We start from the raw sequence: 19,471 nt of genomic DNA, 5'->3' as shown, positions 1-19,471 counted from the left end.
ATAATTGTTCCTTGAACGTCTGAGCTCTGACTTAGCCAATGTCTGACAGCTAAAAGGTCCTTATTATGTTTGTTGATTGAGTGGAAGAATCAATTTGAGTAAGCTAGTCACAGAACAACTGCTGAGTCCACTTGCATGGAGTAATTGGAGGAGACTAATCATCCAAGCGTAGGGCACAATCATGTTTTCCAGGGGCCAAAGGGTAAAGAAGTAAAGCCATTCAACTGGTGTTCATTTATATCAGGCAAATAGGTTCAAACGCAGTGGTTCACAACCTGTGGGCCATGACCCTCTTTGAGAGTCAACTGACCTCTTCAGAGGGATGGTCTAAGATTCTTAGAAAACACAGATATTTGCATTAAGATTCACAACAGTAGCGAAATTACAGTTATAACTATAAATAAACAGTAACAAAATTAATTTTTATAATTGGGGCTCTACAACATGAGGAACTATATTAAAGAGTTATAGCATTTCAAAGGAGAAGAACCACTGTTCTAGTATATATGGATAAGGCATAGTACTTATAGCATTATTATAAGTTGGAGTAAATTCAAATTCTATTAGCTAGGGAAATCACATAAGTTTTCTCACCATCAAAACAAAGCCAGATGAGCAGGAGCTTTTGAGAGGCCTTGGGTGTGTCGATTCCCTTACGTGAACAAACTGCTCAAATTGCACACATCAGCTCCTTTCAATTTCTGTATATTAATTATGCCTCAACAAAGATGTTTTGCCAGTCTAAATTGTTATATTTGTTCCTAGTAAATGAACTGTCTTTATGTTTGTCTTTGTCTTTGCAATGCATGGAGAAATCTATCCATTCACTCAACTGAATTTTCACTGGAGAGTTAAATGGCATTACCCTGAAAGAACATTATCGTTTTCTAGAATATACAGGAAAATTCTATGGAATACATAGATAAGGACTCATCCTGGGATTTCCCCATCTTTGCCACAGGGAGGACCTCTTTCCAGTAGGATTTGAATGTGCTGTCTCAGCAGCCTATAGTTGCTATCCCTATAATGGTCTAAAGTGACTGCAATGCTTCCTGACATTCTTGTTCTAGTTCCAGAATTCACATCCTCCACCCTGTCAGAGTGTCTAGCTCTTAGGTAATGCAAAATAACACGGAATGCTTGTTTTCAAGTCTTATTGAGATGAGCAAGCCTTGTGTGAGCATGAGCTCAGCCTTCCTTCGGCTAACTAGCTGACATACCAAATTGCTCAGTGCACCTCTAAAAATGATTTAGCTGCTTTCCTACATTGGAAACTGAGTAGGAGATTTTAAAAATAAAATATTCTCCACTCAAGTTCTTGATGAAATCTTGAGGTCTCTCTAAGTAAAAATAACCTTGGTCTAATTCAAAGGTCAAAAAGACAAAACAAAACAGAACAAAACAAAACAAAAACCTGTTCAAGGAAGATTCAAGTTTTCAAGTTCAACCAACCAGATGCCAAAATCAACACCACTTTGACGCAGATGTGGTACCAGAGAAGTAGAGCTTCAGCAATGGACTTCCCTGTCCTTCTACCCTGAGTGTGAAGAGTCGAAGATGGGAAAGGGAGAAAACAGACCAAGAAGCTGACAAACTGCATCACATCCTGTAGCCAAGCCTCTATTTCAGTCCTTCAACACTGCTGGCCAGTTTCTGCACTGTGCTGAGAGCCAGATCCGGAATCAACAAGACACTTGTAGTCTCTTACCCATGAGCTCCAAGCAAATCAGGATTTGAAGTACAGACAAAATTATTCTTTGGCCTATGATTCCTGAGAGCTTACTTAAAATGGTAGACAATATTTTTTAGTGAAATGTTTTGTGAAAACCACCATCAAAATTTGACAGGCCACAGAAGTTTTGAAAAGTCTAGGGTTTAGACTATCTTTAATTTGTGTCCACCTCTTTCTAACTGTGCTATCTTGGACTATCCACTCATCCTCGGTGAAGCTATTTGCTTCTTACTTCAATCATTTATATAGCACACTGATAGATTATTAATTAATAATTAAATATATTAAAACTTTTGAACCTCTACTTCCCCCAAAACAATAATGCCTATTGTCCACATCATGTGTTGTTACCCTAAGACACCCTTTTTCTTTTCTCCATCATTTCAAACACTAGCGATTACAGCCTCTTGAAGACTTCTCTGCTTCCCCTCTGATACCTGTCATTTGTCATAGGTTGTGATCCACCAACCCCATTCCCATCCACTCCTAAACCATGAGTAATCTTTCTTCTGTCTGGGACACATCCCTCTTTTATATTCCTCTCAAAACTCTACGAGTTTTTCCAAATAACTGTTTCTCATGAAGCCTTTATATATACCATTTCCACTGAATTGCAAGTACTCCCATCTTATCTTCCAAACTAAATTCTTTATATAATAGTTCTATGTTTATGCTGTCTGACCACTACATTTATGGATCTTTTTGAAAACTATGTAACAGTATAGGATGTTGAGGATGAGAAAACTCAGTGGAAGAGATCAGGTAAGAGGTAATGAGCATACATAGACATCCAAGGTAGTAGGTTGAACTGTGACAAGTGAGGGTTTCTATGTTGTAAGTACTCGGGGACACTTGAATCCTAAGTAACTTGACTTCCAGGGTCCTGGGAGAGTTTGTGTATTATGAATCTAGGTTTTTTTTTTTTCTTTTCATTTTTCCTGTTAGGTAAGTGGCCATTGAAGAATGCCCATTCTTTACAATTATAAAAATTTCCTTGGCAGCTGTGTTGACATAGCTCAAAGTACAACTCTAGTAACTCGGCAATAAATTTTATTGAAGATAGGAACTAATGCCTGTGGTAAACTAAGGTTTTCCAAACACTGTTTTAAGTGTTTCATGCATGTTTGGTGGGGGTGGGGGCATGCAGAGACGACACAAAAGGTGGATACTGGCATTACCTTCTCCATTTTCAAGATGGAGAAATGGAAGCACAACGAAATAGAATGGAGCTATTGATCAAGTGAGCTAGGATGCAAAAGCAAACAGTCTAAAATCATAGCCTCAACTTGTGAGCACTTGTTCTACAAGGTGCCCAAATGTCTTGATTCCATAGGCTGCAGGTCTCTGTGCCATGTTATCCAAGCCCTTTTCTTAAATCTGTTGGTTTAAGAACAAAATGTAAATTGTCAACAACAACAGCAACAACAAAAATCCCCTCTTGCACACTTCCTCCTGGGCTTACAGTTGGAACTTCTGCTTTTGTATTCCTTTCATCTCTCCCACAGCTAACAACCAGTAAAGCAGGGACCAAGCTTCCTTCCAACACAAACCTTGGTAAGTGGTAAGTACCAGGCTGTTAGGAATCCACCAAGCTCCTGAATCACTCACTGTTTGCTGCTTCCACAAACAAGGATCTCTTTGAGATTCTAGAGTGAGTCAGTCTCACATCCCATACCTGCCAGAGAGAGTCAGCTGCCCCAATCTCTGAGCTGCCAGGAAGTACACAATTTCCAAGGGTAAAAGAAGCTCCCGACTGGGTGAAAGTAACAATGCACAAATGCTCAGGCAACAGCACTCATTTATATTATGTGGAAAATTCAGTAGCCTGAGGAAGAACCCTGGAAAGATAAATATTGAAGTATGAGAAACGATGATACAACAATTTTACTGTTAACCTGCATACCAGCAACTCTTTAAAATGCAATAGCAAAGACCTGGAGAGATGGCTCAGTGGTTCAAAGTGCTTTCTGCTCTGTTCTGTCCCCAGTGCTCACACTGTCTGTCTAACTCCATTGCCAGTGTATTGGACGCCCTTGGCATCCTCTGGCACCCCGACACATATGGTACAAGTCCATATAGACATATACCCATATACCTAAATACAAATGAAAATGAAATTTTAAAAAATCAACAGAAACCTCTGCAGAAGAGGGGATGGGCAGATTGTAAGAGGCAGAGGTGGAAGATGAGTCCACAGAGGCAGCATCTTTCAGGTGCACAGTAGTGATACACATATGAACTCATAGAACTGTGGGATCACATAAGATCTGAACAGGTTCAAACAAGACAAAATTCCAGCACTGCAGAGCAGAAGTAGACACAAAGACAAGAAGCTATTTGCAGTTGATACCCATTGTGAAAGGGAAAATCAGTTCTCTTTAATAAAATGTCCATTTTTATCTCCTTGTACAAAGCTCAAGTCTAAGTAGATCAAAGACATCCACATAAAATCAGAGACAGTGAAACTTATAGAGGAGAAAGTGGGGAAAAGCCTCGAGGATATGGGCACAGGGGAAAAATTCCTGAACAGAACAGCAATGGCTTATGCTGTAACATCAAGAATTGACAAATGCGACCTCATAAAATTGCAAAATTTCTGTAAGGCAAAAGACATTGTCAATAAGACAAAAAGGCCACCAACAGATTGGGAAAGGATTTTTACCAATCCTAAATCTGATAGGGGACAAATATTTAATATATACAAAGAGCTTAAGAAGCAGGACTCCAGAAATTCAAATAACCCCATTAAAAATGGGGTACAGAGCTAAACAAAGAATTCTTAACTGAGGAATACTGAATGGCTGAGAAGCACCTGAAAAAATGTTCAACATCCTTAATCATCAGGGAAATGCAAACCAAAACAACCCTGAGATTCCACCTCACACTAGTCAGAATGGCTAAGATCAAAAATTCAGGTGACAGCAGATGCTGGCGAGGATGTGGAGAAAGAGGAACACTCCTCCATTGTTGGTGGGATTGCAAGCTGGTACAACCACTCTGGAAGTCAATCTAGAGGTTCCTCAGAAAATTGGGCATAATACTACTGGAAGATCCAGCAATACCTCTCCTGGGCATATACCCAAAAGAAGTTCCAACTGGTAATAAGAACACATGTTCCACTATGTTCATAGCAGCCTTATTTAAAATAGCCAGAAGCTGGAAAGAACCCAGATGTTCCTCAACAGAAGAATGGATACAGAAAATGTGGTACATTTACACAATGGAGTACTACTCAGCTATTAAAAAGAATGAATTTATGAAATTCCTAGGCAAATGGATGGACCTGGAGGGCATCATCCTGAGTGAGGTAACACAATCACAAAGGAACTCCCACAATATGTACTCACTGATAAGTGGATATTAGCTCAGAAACTTAGGATACCCAAGATATAAGATACAATTTGCTAAACGCATGAAATTCAAGAAGAACGAAGACCAAAGTGTGGACACTTTACCCTTTCTTAGAAATGGGAACAAAACACCCATGGAAGGAGTTACAGAGACAAAATTTGGAGCTGTGACGAAAGGATGGACCATCTAGTGATTGCCATATGCAGGGATCCATCCCATAATCAGCTTCCAAACGCTGACACCATTGCATACACTAGCAAGATTTTGCTGAAAGGACCTAGATATAGCTGTCTCTTGTGAGACTATGCCGGGGCCTAGCAAACACAGAAGTGGATGATCACAGTCAGCTATTGGATGGGTCACACGGCCCCCAATGGAGGAGCAAGAGAAATTACCCAAGGAGCTAAAGGGAACTGCAACCCTATAGGTGGAACAACAATATGAACTAACCAGTATCCCGGAGCTCTTGTCTCTAGCTGCATATGTATCAAAAGATGGCCTAGTCGGCCATCACTGCAAAGAGAGGCACATTGGACTTGCAAACTTTATATGCCCCAGTACAGGGGAACCCCAGGGCCAAAAAGGGGGAGTGGGTGGGTAGGGGATTGAGAGGGTGGGTGTGGGGGACTTTTGGGATAGCATTGAAAATGTAAACGAGGAAAATATCTAATTTAAAAAAAGAGAGAAAAAAATAACTCTCCAAAAAAAAAAAAGTGTCACTGGGGATATTTACCACACTCCAGGGCAGGTCTAATGCCCAGGAGTAAGTAGCTGACCAACACAAAACTGTCTCCATGGGTTTTTGAATATTTACTGATTTTTTTTCTTTTTTTTTCTTATTGATTTTTTTCATTTGTTTGTTTTGATTTTCTTTTCTTTTGAAACAGAGAAAGCAAAAGAGAACATAACATTGAGTAGCTAATGGGGAGGGTAGGATCAGGGAGAATTGGTGAAAAGGGAACGAATATGATCAAAATATTTAGTATATTTTATTCTTCTACATAAAAAGTACATTGGTGCACACATTTAATCCCAGCACTTGGGAGGCAGAGTCAGGAGGATCTGTGAGCTAGAGGCCAGCCTGGTCTACAGAGCAAGTTCCAGGATAGACAGGGCTACAGAGTGAGATCCTGTCTAAAAGAAAAAAAAGTGTATTATATGGATCTATAAAATTCTCAAATAATTAAAAAATAAAGAAGATTGAAAATTATAAGCCCCGCAACCCTTTAAACTTTCTAAAACTGAATGTGACCTTGGTATGAGCTTGCCTACGTGTTTTTTGCTTTTCTTTCTGAGCAGAACCTCTCTTACTTTTAGACTTTATCTTGCTAAGAAAACATATTTTTGTACAAATTGACTGAAGTTGAAACAAATATTTCATTCTTTGTGGACCCAGCCTTTGGTCCCTCTGCGCTAAATATTCCCAAGTGGCTTAGAAGTACAAGTATTCCTTTGTCTTTTTTGGAACCCATCCCAGCAAGAAAAGCAATGTGCCCTTTGAGAGAAGAAAGCAAAGTCCAGATAACACCCTTCCTAGCAGACATCAGGAGGGGACCTTGGCTGGTCTCAGGTTCCCTTCTTCTCACATTCCTAGCTTCCAGTCAGTGGCACGTGGTGCTCAGAGCAATATGAGACTTCAAGGGTGACTGCAGTGTCTGAGGAGGAACAGCAGCAACAGAAGCTGGTGTGCTTTTTATTTGTGTATCGTTTATAGTCTTCAACAGCCAAGCCCCATCTTTTTTCTTTTCCCCATATGCTAGCCTGGGCTATTTTCTGCCCACAAATCTCTTCCCACTCACTTCTCATTTGTCCTATTCAATCCTTCCTTCCTTCCTTCCTTCCTTCCTTCCTTCCTTCCTTCCTTCCTTCCTTCCTTCCTCCCTTCCTTCCTTCCCTCTTTCCTCCCTCCCTCCCTCCCTCTCTCCCTCCATCTCTCCACTCTCCCTCCTCCCTTCCTTCCTTCCTTCCTTCCTTCCTTCCTTCCTTCCTTCCCTTGTTCATCCCTTCTCCCTCCCTCCCTCCCTCCCTCCCTCCCTCCCTCCCTCCCTCCCTCCCTCCCTCCCTCCCTCCCTCCCTTCCTTCCTTCCCTCTTCATTTTTTACCTCCTTCTTTCCAAATCTCTGTCCTTCCCCCCCCTTCCTCTCTGCATTTCTTCATTCAGTCCTTCCTCTTTCTGTCTTTCCTCTAACGCCCATGTTAATTTGGAAATTGGAATTCTTCTGCCAAATCCTCCAGAGAGCTAGAATTACAGGCTTGTACGGCCATGACCAGCTTCTTTGCTGGTTTGTTTGTTTTTATGACTTAATTCATTTAAAAATTCTTGATTGAAACACTCTGACCTGTCTGACCTGTGTACAACTCAGTCCTGTTGACCTACTCTCTGCAAGGATGCCATTTGATTTATTTGGGATGCCTGCTCCTTGGGAAGATGCTGGGAATCTATTCAGTCCATTCTGAAGTTCCGTTTCTTAATGTAAGTGGGACTTTGTGGTGGAGACTTTGGGTATTCAAGGTGCAGAATTGGTTACATTGTGCATTTTTAATAGAGAAATATGGTCTTCAAGAGACAAAAGTTGCTGTTAAAAGTTAAAGCATGTTTAAAAAAAAAAACAGTTGGAGGAAACCTCCTGACAGTGTAATGACCGGGTATGAGCATTTGAGCCCAGCAAATATAATTTTTTATTCTAAATCATATCTTTATTTTTTCTTTTATTGGATATTTTCTCCCCTCTGGAAACTCCCTTTTCCATCTCCCTCTCCTTACCTTTATGAGTGTGTTCCCCCACCCACCCACCCACTCCTGCCTTCCCACCCACTCCTGCCTTCCCACCCACTCCTGCCTTCCCACCCTGGCATTCCCCTACACTAGGGCATTGAACCCCCTCAGGCCCAAGGGCCCATCCTCCCACGGATGTCCAACAAGGCCATCCTCTGCCACATATGTGGTAGAGACCTGGGTCTTCCACATGTATTATTTGGTTGGTGGTACAGTCCCCCTGGAACTCCAGGGGTATCTTGCCAGTTGACCCTGTTGCTCCCCTCTTGGGCCTGCAAACCCCTTCAGTTCCTTCAGTCTCTTCTCCAAGTTCTCCATCTGGGACCCCGTGCTCAGTCCAATGGCTGGCTGCAAGCATCTGATTTTGTACTTGTCAGGCTCTGGCAGAGCCTCTCAGAAGACAGCCATATCAGACTCCTGTCAACAAGCACTTCCTGGTATCCACAATAGTGTCCGGGTTTGGTGATTGTATATGGATGGATCCCCAGGTGGGGGAGTCTCTGGATGGCCTTTCTTTCAGTCTCTGCTACACACTTTGTCTCCATATTTCTCCCTGTGAGTATTTTATTTCCCCTTCTAAGAAGCACTGAAGTATCTACACTTTGGTCTTCCTTCTTCTTGAGCTTTATATGGTCTGTGAATTGTATCTTGGGTATATTGAACTTTTGGGCTAATATCCACTAAACAGTGAGTACATATCATGTGCGTTCTTTTGTGACTGGGTTCTATCATTCAGGATGATGTTTTCAAGTTTCATCCTTTTGCCTGAGAATTTCAAGAAGTCATTGTTTTTGATAGCTGAGTAGTACTCCATTGTGTAAATGTACATTTTCTATATCCATTCCTCAGTTAAGGAACATCTGGGTTGTTTCCAGCTTCCGGCTATTATAAATATGGCTGCTGTGAACATAGTGGAGCATGTGTGTCCTTGTTATATATTGGGACATCTTATGGGTATATGCCCAGGAGTGGTATAGCTGGATCCTCAGTTTCTACTATGTCCAATTTTCTGAGGAACCACCTGACTGATTTCCAGAGTGGTTGTATCAGCTTGCAATCCCACCAACAATGGAGGAGTGTTCCTGTTTCTTCACATCCTTGCCAGTATGTGCTATGACCTGGGGTTTTGATCTTAGCCATTCTGACTGGTCTGAGGGGATAACCATCCCTGACCTCAATCTGTACTACAGAGCAATAGTGATAAAAAAAATGCATGGTATTGGTACAGTGACAGACAGGTTGATCAATGGAATAGAATTGAAGACCCAGAAATGAACCCACACACCTATGGTCACTTGATCTTTCACAAAGGAGCTAAAACCATCAATGGAAAAAGGACAGAATTTTCAAAAAATGGTGCTGGTTCAACTGGTGGTTAACATGTAGAAAAAGGCAAATCATTCCATTCTTATCTCCTTGTACAAAGCTCAAGTCCAAATAGATGAAGGACTGCCACATAAAACCAGATACACTGAATCTAATAGAAGAGAAAGTGGGGAAGCCTCAAACACATGGCCACAGGGCAAAAGTTCCTGGACAGAACACCAATGGCTTATGCTCTAAAATCAAGAATTGACAAATGGGACCTCATAAAATTGCAAAGCTTCTGTTAGGCAACGGACACTATCAATGGGACAAAACAGCAACCAACAGATTGGGAAAGATCTTTACCAACCTTACATCTGATAGAAGGCTAATATCTAATATATACAAAGAACTCAAGAAGTTAGACTCCAGCAAACCAAATAACCCTATTAAAAATGGGGAAGAAAGCTAAACAAAGAATTCTCAACTGAGGAAACTCGAATGGCCGAGAAGCACCTAAAGAAATGTTCAACATCCCTAGTCATCAGGGAAATGCAAATCAAAACAACCCTGAGAGCCTGGCAAATCTTATTCCCTAGTATTTAAGTGTTTCTTGCTTTAAGGAACAAGTCTACTCCTTAGTCTTTATTGCATTCTGTTAATTTAACATTTTCTCTATGTGGACAATAGCAGCCAAAAATGTGGTAAACATTGGCTTAAAGCTCTTTAAAATTTTTAGCCTTCATCTAAATACAGAATGTACCCCCCCCCCTTTGCATTTAAAAGTATTACTTCAGACTTGACTTTCAAATTCCCAGATTCTCTTCTGATTCTGTGTTCATTGGATGGAGGCACTACACTTCTCTTCTTCTCTTGGATATTCTTACATTTGATCCAGTTCATTTGTTTGGCAAATTGTCTTCATAACTTTCCAGTAAAGGATAGCTATAACTTCATCAAAGTATTAGCACACATTGGTTGACAGTTTGTGGACCGATTGCCAATAAGTATATATGAATATGCACATTTCTCTGATAAGGGAAGCTAATTTTTATTTACTTCTAATTCTTGGGTACTCTGAAGATATCCCAGACACTTAACAGTTCTGCATAATGGAATTAATTGAATTTCAGCTTCAGAAAACTGTTCCATCTAGTAAAGGCAGCAGAGATAATGAGAAACATAGACTTTGAAATTAAACTGTGCAGTCCCAAATCTGGCTGCTGACAGTCTGTACTTTAGCTAACTTCTCTAGATACAGTCTTATTACAGAAGAGACAGTAACAACAACAGTGCCCGTGTCCAAGAAGTTGTTATGTGTGAAATACTCATGCAGCATTTACACACCATGAACATTCAAGATGACGCCATTGTTTGGGCAAAAAATAATTAACAAGTATATAGAAAACATATAGATACTAAAACTAAAAGTTAAAACAATCACACATTGTCACATCTGCCCCTAGCAAAAATGCTTCACTTTGGATATCTCCCTGCTGCTTTCTTTGCTTACTCTTGTTTGTTTGTTTGTTTTTTTCCTTGTGCTAGGAGCAGAACAGAAAGCCATGTGAACGCTCTGCTTTGCTGTTGTGCTGTATCATCAACCTGCCTTGGTGTCTTTTTATAAATTGATGAGTAAAAACTATACGTATTTATGTTGTACTGTGTAATGACTTAAATATGTGTTTACATTGTATCATAGCTTGTCTGTCTTTTAAATTATCTATTATTCTTTGAGGATGAAAGTATTCAAGCTACTTTTTGGTAAGACTGGAATATGTAGTATGTCAGCTGTTTATTTTTCACATTTAGCTTTTTAATGTCTTTCTATTCATTTTGAATGCAAATTAAAAGTAGGATCAAGGGAGTTAACTATTACTAAAAGCTACAGAAACTTAGAGTGCTTTAGGACTCAAAAACTGTCCCATTATTTGGCTCTGCTAGAATCCTCATGTAGTATTATGAATTCATTAGTGACTAGAATATTCACATTTATAAATAAAATCCAGAGGATGGAGACACCAGGAGACATATAGTGACATCACCAAAGCCACTTTGGTTGTAAATGATGGAGTTGAAATTAATTTTTCTATCTCTCAGGACCTAAGGGTTTAATGAGGATCTTCCTGGTGTGAGCTATCTGGTAGTCCTTCTGCTTCTTCATATTTCACATTTCCATCACACGAAGTAATCCTTTAGCCTGTGCATCAAACTATTTCTCCCATTTAAGATGTATCAATAGCTTCCTACTGTTTGTGGAAGAAGTAGTCAAAATTTGAGTAGAGATACAGGCTTTTGAATATTCAGGAGATGGCTAAGTAAACATTATCTGAATATGTTAGTAGCGTGTTAAATCTTAGATAGACTTTATTTCCTGATTTGTTTATGTTGTTTGTTTGCTGAACATTAGATGACTGTGGTTCCTTCTTGTATTCGTTTCTCTTCTCATTCCTGTGACTGAATACTTGATAAAAAAGCAACTTAAAGGAAAGTTTTGTCTTGACTAATAGTTTGAAAACACCATCTGTGATAGGTAGGAAGGCATGCTGGTATAAATGCATGATACATTTATAATAAGAAAGCAAAGAGATAAATGCTGGCCCCTCAGCACAATTTGTCCTTTTTATCAAGTCAGAGATCCCAGCCTGTTAGATGCTGTACCCACCTCCAGATCAAGCTTTCCTCCTAAGTCTTTCTGAAAATATGCTCACAGATACAATTAGAAGTGTGTCCACATGGTGATTCTGACTGTAGTCAGATTGACAAGGAAGATTATCTACCATACCTCTTTAACTGGCTATTCACATAAAGGTATTCCTTTAAGTTCAAACTTTTATAAACAAACCCTTGTTTGAAGAAACAATTCAGTCTTGTAGATTAATTCTGCAAAAACTATCACATCCTAGCCTCTGCTTCCCAAGGATAGATTTAGTTAAGGAAGGTTCTTTCCCAGATAGAGGCAGCTAATTGTCTATTAAAAGATTAGTTCTTCGGAGCCCATATATCATAACTCCATTAGGTAGGCACAGAAAAATTCCACAGGGGTTTGTAGACAATAAGAGTTGCTAAATTAATATGAGAGGTGAGTAGATTCTCCCAAGGAAAAAATGGTCGAGGTTTTGAGTTGAACAGGAGCCGTAAATAGCATGTTTCTTTAACATGCTGTTTTTGTGAATATTTATTTGCTCAGAAGCCTTTGGGTGAATGCTCATTTGAGAAAACAAACCACTGTTTAATTAAGGAACCAATTCTCGGGACTGTGTTGCCACTAAGATTGATATCTGGATTTCAAGAAATTTCAGTTGGAGTAATTGCAGTGATTGGCAGGAAAGGTCACACACAGTGTCAATATGAAACCATGCCTCTTTAGCTGATTGGAACAAAGCCCTCTGTTATGGACTGAAGACATATTTGGTCCTGTTTCTATAATATGCATCTCCAGAGATACTATACATTTGGCAATGATTTGTAGCTTACCACATAGTTCTTGTGTGTCTATGCTTGTGTTGGGAACAAAAAAAGGGGGAGGCCGGGGTGGGGGGTTCCCAGGCCAGGGGGGCCCAGGGATAGGAAAAAGATGCCCACACCCCGCCAAAGTTTCCCTATTCTCTAGTTAGTCAGGCATGGGAGGGCTGCTACCTACCCTATCCACTCATCCCTGGGTGGGTATAACTCTATCCCACTCTTCAGGGGTTGGTCAAGGGGAAGCCCTGCCTGGGGACCCCCTGAAGCTATTTTGCTAAAGCCACCAGGGTTGTGGTAGAGAGGGAATAGGGGAAAAAGTTCCAGACACAGATCAGAGTGTACAGCGGAACTTGAAGAAACAGAGACTATCTATGGTTTAAGAGCTTTATTATAGAAATGCAGGGGGGAAAAGAGAAGGGAGAGAGAGAGAGAGAGGGAGAGAGGGAGAGGGGGGGGAGGGAGAGGGAAAGGGAAAGAGAGAGAGAGAGAGAGAGAGAGAGAGAGAGAGAGAGAGAGAGAGAAAGTATAGGAGAGGAGAGAAGAGAAGACAAAGAGAAAGGGAAGATGAGAGAGAAGTGAGAGAAGTGAGAGGTAGAGGAACAAAGGAGTAAAAGAGAGAGGTGGGGGCTGAGCACCACTTTTAATGGTCTTCACTGTTGCTAGGTAACTGGGGAGGAGTTTAGCTTGAAGGTCAGAAGCTTGGCCATTGCTTACATGACTACTGACCATGCTTCTCTTGTGGGGGCTGTGGGAGGTGGTACCTTAGGCAGGGGCCGGAGTTCCAGGAGTATGCGGAAATGCCTACTGTGTCATATAGGTAAATCATGACCATCGGGGTTCAGACTTCAGCTGGATTGGAGACCAACCTGCAATTCCCCCACATGCTTGGATGCATGGTCCTCAGACTTTGGCAGGGTGAGATTTAGAAAAATATAACCCACATAAAGTCATATTGCTATAGGATGAATGTTATATCCTCAACCCCCCCACCCCATTTTTATTTTGAATCTAACCACTCCAATGGACTGATATCAGGAAAAAAGTGAATTAGTTAGGATTTCTATTGCTGTAAAGAGACACCAGGACCATGGCAACTCTTATAAAGGGAAACATTCAATTGGGGCTGGCTTACAGGTTTAGTTGATTATCATCATGGCAGGAAGCATGGCAGCACATAGGCAGACATGGTGCTAGAGAAAAAGATGAGAGTTCTACATCTGGATTGTCAGGCAGCATTACATGAAAGCCACATTAGATGTGGCTGTGTCATCTGAGACCTCAAAACCCTTTCCCAGTGAACACTGTCTCCAACAAGGTCAGACCTACTCCAACAAGACCACACCTCCTAATAGTGCCACCCCCACCCTTTATGGACCTATGGGGGGGGGGCATTTCTATTCAATCTACCACAAGGAGTATTGGTAGAGGTAATTAAATCCTGAGGATGGAGTTTAGTTTCTTGAAATCATAGCATCGTTCCTCCTTTGTAGATCTGCTCACCCATTCTCCCCAACTTCCAGTGGTCATTCTCCAAGACCATCTCTGCCTTCGCACCATCTACTAACAGGCTCAGTTCTTAGAGCTCAACTTTAAAGTCACACAAGTTCAGAGGTCCCCTTTGCAGATGTATTTCTTTCTACTTGGCACATAGCTCTGATTATATTTTTCTGAGATTGACTAAGTTTAATGTCCAAATAAATCACTAATTTTTTTACATTGAAATTCTTTATTGTTTTTTTTTTCTTTTCTTTTTTTTAAAATATTTTTTATTATTACATATTTTCCTCAATTACATTTAGAATGCTATCCCATACCCTCCCCCCAACTTCCCTACCCACCCATTCCCATTTTTTGAACCTGGCATTCCCCTTTACTGGGGCATATAAAGTTTGCGTGTCCAATGGGCCTCTCTTTCCAGTGATGGCCGACTAGGCCATCTTTTGATACATATGCAGCTAGAGTCAAGAGATCCGGGGTACTGGTTAGTTCATAATGTTGTTGCACCTACAGGGTTGCAGATCTCTTTAGCTCCTTGGATACTTTCTCTAGCTCCTCCATTGGGGGCCCTGTGCTCCATCCAATAGCTGACTGTGAGCATCTACTTATGTGTTTGCTAGGCCCCGGCCTAGTCTCACAAGAAACAGCTATATCAGCGTCCTTCCAGCAAAATCTTGCTAGTGTATGCAATGGTGTCATCGTTTGGAGGCTAATTATGGGATGGATCTCTGGATATGGCAGTCTCTAGATGGTCTATCCTTTTGTCTCAGCTCAGAACGAAGACCAGTGTGGACACTTTGCCCCTTCTTAGAATTGGAAACAATCACGCATAGAAGGAGTTACAGAGGCAAAGTTTGGAGCTGAGACAAATAAACCACTATTTTGATGCACAAATCACATGAACATTGAGTCACTTCAGTGTAGTAGCTATTTATCCCAACACTTGAATGCAGAGCCTAGAATCAGCTAGAGAGCAACTCCATCAAAAAAGAGCTCCAATTGATTTTGGTGTTTTCATATACTTTGTAGATAGATAGATAGATAGATAGATAGATAGATAGATAGATAGGTAGATAGGTAGATAGATAGATAGATAGATAGATAGATAGATAGATAGATAGAAAGATAGATAGAAAGATAGATGATAGATAGATAGATAGATAGATAGATAGATAGATAGATAGATAGATAGATAAATACCAAAACCCAAAATATTTCCATCCAATTCTTAACACACTATATAATACTTTCAAAAATCAGAAAATTGAGGTTTAGAATATTGTTAATGAAGCAACCAGCAAACATGAATGAAAAGATCAGACCTGTACCCTGTCAGCACTATGATTTTCTTTCTATCATTCTATTTCAGAATGAAGGTTCTTCTTCATTCTGAAGAAATAATGAGGACTATGTTCTTATTCTTCAAGTTAATGTTCTTTTTATACGCACAAGTTCAAAATGACTATTCTTGATTTTCAGTGGAGGAAGCTTAAGCTTGCAATGTTTTAAACACCTGATCAGTCACCTTGTCACCTCAGAGCATGACCTGTCTCTCGGATCACCTAATCAATCATTGTCCGGGTTTCAGCTATCCCGATTATGATGATGGTTATAAATGATTTTCTATATCAGGTACGGAGCTACTGTGCTATAAAGATAAATTGCTCTCAAACTGGAAGCACACAGTGTTCAGGTGCCATTTTTCTAAATGTTAGAAGTGACTGCTCTAGAGGACAGAGAGATGGACAATGCTGTTGGGGATAATCAACATCATGAACAGTGAAAATGTTTTAATATAGGACTTCATTTAAAGATTTCAGGAGAATGAATTTGTGTTATATTTGAAAAGGTATTGCCTCGAAAGCCAGCATCATGCATCCCTCATATCCAGCAACAGAGGTTAAATTTACTGGACTCTTGATTACTATCCCAATGGCCTCTGCCTGTAAGGGACCTCCCTGTCACGGGAAGATGAATGTAGTCTTCCAGGTTACCATTCAAATGTATCCCCTTGGGATTAGTTCATATCTTCAGGTCCTTTCCAATTAATTCTTGAGATGAACTGTAGTTTCAAGTGTCCAGGGCCTGCTATCCACAGTGGAAGATCACTTAGGGATATCCCAAGGGGTTGGTCAGATTGGTACCCGAACATAACAAATGAAATGGCCAATAACTCACAGTCTCTTGTCAGTTTCCTGCTAGCAAGTGATTAATGAAGAGCCCACAGTCAAAGTCTGAGATACATAGTCAATACCCGGTCTATTGTGTGATTCAAGATAAATGATGTTCCAATTTGTGTCAAGTGACAAATGATAACCAAATTAGCATCACCATTTCAGCTAATTACCCTATTCCCATGGCCGCCACTAGCATGCTTCTCCCCCCCCCCCAATATTGCAGGGAGCCAGAAGCATGAGCTATAAACTTTAGGGAATACCTCAGGAAAATACAGGGTTCCTGCTCCCAGGAGCATAAGTTCACCTCGTGCTCCTACAAGTTTCCTAAGATCTTAAATTGTAACTAGCAACAATTAAAACAGAATGAAAGCCAGAATCAATGACACAAGAGTATAATCCCAGCATTAGAAAATGATTCAGGCAATGGGATTCATAGTTTCAGGTTAGCCACGCCTAGGTAGGCAGTCCAACATAATCTGGACTACAGAAGACTGTCTAGAATTAAGTAAGGAACCTCCACGCACACACAATTTATCAAAACCTGTGTGATATTATTCTCTCAAGTGTTTTTATGCTTTATCCAAATCCCCATCCAAATCCGGAAGTAGTTCCAATCTGTAGATTGATTAACACTCTACACAGATAAAGATACTCAAATGACTTAGTCATTTGTCTGAGGTTACATAAGTAGGAAGATGTGGAACTAAGGCTTAAAACTAGGGATCTGGACTAAAGGATTCATATCTGGTTTTCCCAAGATCAATTCCAACTGGAATTGAAGTGAGGCCTGGTGGTGAAGACCATAATCTTAGATCTCAGTAAGGTTGAGGTTGGGGTCAGTGCAGACTTCCAATCCAGCTGGGCCACACTATCTAGTGATGATGCAATAGTAACCATGCAGAATTCATACCATGGGGAGATGGTTCAGTCAGTAAAGTGCTTGCAGCACTTGCGATACAATTATGGGTACTAAAGTATGATCCCAGGTAAACACAGTACTGGTGCATTCCCATGTTTCTAGCCCTGTGGTGGGGGCGACTTTCATGGTATCTGAAACTTATATTCAGCTAAGGTTGATATTGGTCAGCACCCTGGATCCTTCTGTCTCCATCACCTAAGTGCTGGAAAAATAAGGTACAGGATAGGCATGGCAACATGTGCTTTTAATCCCAGTCCTGGGATGGCAGAGGCAGGCAGAGGCAGGCAGAGGCAGGCAGATCTCTGTGAATTAAAGGCCAGCCTGATTACAAAGTGAGTTCCAAGATAGGCAGAGCTACATAGACAAACCATATCTCCAACAAGCAAGCAAGCAAGCAAGCAAACAAACAAACAAACAAACACCCTTTGCCCCCCCCACACACACACCCTGCAAACCCTTATTTTAGTAAATATTTCCTATTAGCACTAATTTACATTGCGTGCATTTGTTATTTTACTCTTACAACTAAGAAAATGTGGACATATATTTAATATGATTTTAAATGTTTTTACTTGCTGTCTCCTTCTACAACACCAGGGTTGTTGTTACAGCAGAAACAGGCTTAGAAAGACATACATATTTTTATAATCTATGTCTCAGAATGTCATACCTTTTGGAGGGTAGGGTGGGGCATAAAGGAGTTAGCTTAAATTTATAACTCCATGTTATAACCCAGTATTGTGGAAAAGTTAGGGTAGGGACTTCAAATTTGTCACATCACATCCAGAGCCAAGAGCTGAGAGAAAAGAATGCATGCACGTGTACTTGCTTGTTTGTATCTTTATTTCTGCACTTCTAGCTCAAGACACCTTGCCTAGGGAATGGTTCTGCCCACAATGGGCTGAGTCTTCCCACATCTATTTATTAAGGCAGTGCCCTACAAACAGACCCACAGGCCAATTCTGTGTAGATAATCAATCTCTCATTGCAGCTGCTTTTCCAAATGATTCTAGGTTTTGCCACTACTGCACCCTGACATCACGTTACATTTTGAGAAAAATGTTTTCAGCTAATATCCCAGACAACTATTCCTGAACAGAAATAATAGCTCTGCCACTTACACAGGGCTTGAAAGTTAACATTTAGGTTTATTTGGATGGTAAGTGTTGTTATCACACTGTTGTTGCAGTAGAAACTAAAACACAGGAGACTAGTATAGAATCATGCAGCTTTTCCTTCCTCCAAAATGTCTTGATGGAGTGAACTACTTTGAACTCATGATAGCATGAGATCCATCGTGCTGTGAAGAGGTGGAGCTCCTCTTGTTGACAGAAGAATTTGCCCTACTCAGGAGACATCTCACTAACCCAGCTCCTGATAGAGAAGCCAGTTCTGCAAGGAGTAATCACGCTGTAAGCATCACATTATATGCAGGTTTGAGTGACCACCTACAGCTGACTTGAGAGTTGCCTATGGCATCTTGGAATGGGAATTCAATTTGGAAACAGTGACTTCTAACCAGTGAGACGGCTGATGGGTGGGAGAAGAACCTTATTTTGCAAATCTTTAAACGTGCCAACAGCAGAGGGCAGTGAAGAGGCAACTTAATGGGTGAAGAGGCGTTTGACCAGAAGCTTAGTGGTTAGGACTCTAAGGAGCCAACAACCCTTTATGAAAGAGGATGCTGGGAAGGGAAGCGATGCTTGTAAGGTTTTCCTACTCCAGGTACAAAGAATTTATTCTTCTGGTTCTCCCTAGCTTCTGACAACCCAGGTAAATATGAGTTGGACAAATAAATTCTTTAACGGGCCCAGGACACTTTGCATGTTAACGACTACAAACTCTCAGTCGTTTTTGAGGACAATGCCATCCCTACGCGAGAGGGATTATTTGGGGAGCTACAGAATCTTTGGGAAGGAGTTTAGATAATAGGCCAAACGAAAACCTCAGCCTTCTCCCAGAAAGGGTACAGTGACTGAGACATGTGGCAATAGGCTGCTGAAGTTGAAACCTCGGGTAGAGGAGCCAGAGCCTGGAGGCTGCCCAGCGGCTCCCCCAAGTGTACTCAGCCTCTCACCACAGGTCACAGCTGCCCTGAGGCTAGCCGCTGGCAGAAAAAGCTTCGGAACTCCCAGAGGCAGCGGGACAGCTGCTGCCTTGTTCTTCAGCTCAGCGGTGGCTTTCTCCTTCTTTTCTTCTTCCTTCCCCCTCTCTCTCCCCCTGCAGAAATCAGTCATTCCCTTCCCTTG

This window comes from Mus musculus, chromosome 15 (assembly GCF_000001635.26).
Source record: "Mus musculus strain C57BL/6J chromosome 15, GRCm38.p6 C57BL/6J".
Taxonomy (NCBI): Eukaryota; Metazoa; Chordata; class Mammalia; order Rodentia; family Muridae; genus Mus; species Mus musculus.
Note: the sequence above shows the minus strand (reverse complement) of the source record.